The sequence below is a fragment of the Drosophila biarmipes genome, chromosome 3L, assembly GCF_025231255.1.
Source record: "Drosophila biarmipes strain raj3 chromosome 3L, RU_DBia_V1.1, whole genome shotgun sequence".
In the NCBI taxonomy this organism is placed as follows: Eukaryota; Metazoa; Arthropoda; class Insecta; order Diptera; family Drosophilidae; genus Drosophila; species Drosophila biarmipes.
The window spans coordinates 3,283,271-3,287,097 of NC_066613.1; positions in this window are offsets into that span (position 1 = coordinate 3,283,271).

Genomic DNA, 3,827 nt, shown 5'->3' on the forward strand with positions numbered 1-3,827 from the left:
ACGCAGCTTTTCAACGCAGCTGCCAAAACGTCAAGCTAAGCTTTTGAGTGCAGCTGACGTATAACTTAAAGCTCGGCTTTCCAGCGAAGCAGATGCACTCAAAGTTTCGCCCTTATATCAAGCAACAAAAATCGATACATCACCCTGCTTGAGTGTAAGCTGGAGTTAAACTTGAATACTTTTAAGATGGGATATTTTTAGGCGGTATCTAATTCACATTAGCTTTAGGCGCCGTTACAAAACCCCCCGCTAGAATCAGGCTAGGGTATTGTAATCGTACCCTAGCCTGATTCCGCCTGAAGCGAACTTACTGCCGTATGTCCTTAGCATGGTAATTACCTAACAACCGGCCCTGCCGATCCTCTAACTCGTAATACGAATTGCCTATCGTTCTCCTCACTCGTGCTTTAATAAAGGCAGGCCCAAACTTGGCGTTGTACTGGGTTTGAAAACAACTTTGCTTGAAGTTCCTTCTGTACACTTCTTGTCCGGTAGTAAAGGACACTTCTCTCGATCAGATTATACTTCCGTTTGCTTTGCTCTTGTTTTAATAACATGAGTTTGGAGGCTTTATCGCGAATTAAATCAAACGAATCCTGTCGATTAAACACTAGCGAGCGATCATCCAGCAAATTTAACTTCCTTAACAATCCGTAAGTTGATCCAGACGTGATCATATGCTGTCCAAACGCCATGTAATAGGGCGAGGTTCCTATACTAGAATGAATAGAGGAACTTAATGCACAACTGATTTTCTCAGCACTTCGTCCCAATCTTTCTGATCAGGGCGCAAGTAAGCTCTAATTCCAGCTATAACCGACCTATTTACTCGTTCTGAGGTGTTTGCTTGGCGAGTGAACTTCGTACTGCGTTTATCTTCTTTACAGGCTTCAGAAAAACGTATTTAGATCGTAGAGATCAAGAACAATAAATACTCCAATGTGTCCGTTTCGCGATCGTGGATAGGGCCCAAGAAAATCTACGTAAAGCCGTTGAAAAAACCGCTGACTTTCAGGCGCTCTCCCTAATGGCGGTCAAAACCGGGCCAAAAATAGTATCGCCTAATTCTTCCAACAGTTTTGTGAATACCTGTGAGCACAAGGGATTGTTATGTGCTTGAAACAGGACTTTCGGAACCAGCTCTTTCGGTATCCAAAGCTTCCAGGCATATTCATCGTGTTTACGCTCACCTATGAGATGTTCAGCCGGGAAATTTTTTCCATTTGCCTTCACCTTGTGAAGCAAATCTAAATAGTCTGCGGACTCAAAATGCTCGGATTTTAAATCGACAAGCGACCCATCTCGCAGATCTATCGCTGCTATCTTATCTTCATTACCCCGCGACAACGAATCTAGTACTACATGCAGGGAGCCTTTACGATGCTCAATTTGGAATACATACGCTCGAAAATGTTTAGGAGCTACTACTGCAGCACTCTTGCTCAGTTACCGTGTAGTTACGCTGTGCCTTATTTAATTTTTTCGAGATGAATGCGACTGGACGCTTATCTCCATTTTCATTTACCTGTACCAACACAGCGCCAATGCCCGTTTTGCTTGCGTCACAATGTATTGCAAACGGATTTGCAAAATCCGGACTGCACAAAACCGGAGCATCGCTTAGAAGGTCTTAGAAGAGACCACTAGGAGTTCGTCTAAATACACAAATACCTCGTTTCTAAAATGAGCTGGAACCACCTTATCCATCAACGTAGACATTGTACTTGTGGTGTTGCATAAGCCAAATGGCATGACTTTAAATTGGTGAAGAGGCCTACCAGGGACTGTAAACGCTGTTTTGTCTCGCGATTGAGGCTCTAAAGGCACTTGCCAATATGCATCCTTTAAATCCAAACTGGTTATATATTCGGCCTTTGGCAGAGGGCTAAAGATGCCTTGAATTTGTGGCAGAGGATATGCGTCTTTCTCTGTGAAACTGTTTACCTTTCGACAGTCAAGACAAATTCTCACTTTTCCGGGCTTAGTGACCATAACTATGGGAGATGACCATGCAGTCTCTGATTCCTCTATTAGGCCGAGCTGCAACATTCTGTCAATTTCGGCGTACATATCCTTCTCCACCGCGCGTGAGACTGGAATATGCCGTTGCTTCACAGGCTAAGCATTGCCCACATCTATTGCATGCGATATTTAGTTGGTTTTTCCGAGACCTTCTTGAGCGAAAGAAGGAAAACTCTGTAGGACATGGCCAACTTAACTTTGTCGCCGCTTGACAGTACATGTTGGTCAACATCGTCACTGCCACTATTTGTCTCCGCCGTAACCTCTAAGCTTGCAAATTCTAAACTTTTTGGAAGAAGCTTATACAGCTTCCAAAAATCAATGCCCAAGTCCAAATCTTGCTTTAACGATGGTACAATATACAAATTCAAAGACTTAATAATGTTGCCGTATTCAATGTCAATTTTCATGCGATCTACTATTAGCTGACAGCTTCCGTCCGCAGTGGTAGCGATTTTCTTCATAGACTTGAAAGCCACCTTTTCCTCCAAAAATTCTCTGGCCGAAGTGCCTCCACAACAACTTATGGATGCACCGGAGTCAAGCAATCCAATGGCCTTGGATCGAATGATCTTGTAGAATTGGAGCAAACGTATTCTAATCCGATTACAGCCTTTTTGACGTGCTGCCAAAAGGACTTAATGCGCTTGGAGTTTCGTGTTTTAGTTCTCTGAGTATCTGGTAAAACGACACGTTCAGCTTCCATCGTTTTTGTGTAAGTCTGGGAACGTGGCAAGTGAAAGACTCGGAGCTTCCACTATTTGTCCGTCATAGTCGCATGGCTCTTTGAGGCACTCGAAGTCTTCGGTCTGAACGCCGACTTCCATGTGCCGAACTTGGAGTTTTTTGAACAATTTAGGCAACTTGGCTTATATGTGTTTGCCGCTCCACAGCCGTAACAGAAAACCCTTCTCTCTGACAGACAGTCCTGATAGCGGTGCCCTTCTTCTCGGCAATTCCAGCATATCAATGATATAGCCTCCACCTCTAGATCTTCTGCTAGCTCCGTCTCGCTAACCTCTTCTGAGTCTTGGACCAACTCCGACACTTCACGCTTAAAAGGAGCTAGTCTAGCGTATCCATGAGACCGTTTTACGTCGTCTAGAAAAGTTTCACGACGCCTACATATCTCTCCTAGAGCGGGAACGGTTCCGATATTCACATTAAGCAACTCATGTTGAATTTCCGGTCTCAGATTATTTCTAAGTATTCGGACGATCTTGGTTTCTGACCACGCAACTTCCAACTGATCGATTAAAATCGAAATGCCCTCATAAAAACTATCAAAAGCCTCGTTTATCTTTTCCTTACTGTTTCGGATCAACTCCTCGATATCACAATCGTCTCTAGCAATGCGAAAATGCGACCGCAATGCCGAGCACAAGCTATCCCATCGAACTTCGCCAATCGACTTATGATATCGCCAGTAAAACTCTAGTGCTGTGCCTTCAAAAAGCATACTGGCATTTCTGCAAAGAACAGCAAAGTTACCTCCCAGAGTTTGATGAGTCAGCGCTTCCGCTCTGTAGATGAAATTTTCTACCGACACTCCAGTTCCCGAAAATTTCATTTTCCACCCATTCAGAATTTGAACTACTTTGTCGGGCTTGTTAAAAAGATCGGATATGTGGGAGATGGGAGTGGCAGAAAATCTGTATTGCGATCAGTTCTCGTATCGTGAACTGGTCTGCTTTCAATTTTGGAGCGGCTTGCGTAGGAGTGAACTTATTTTCACTATGGACGGGAGTCGCTAGCAATCTTTGCATGCTATCGACTACAGAACTTGGATCAGTTCGGCCATTCTC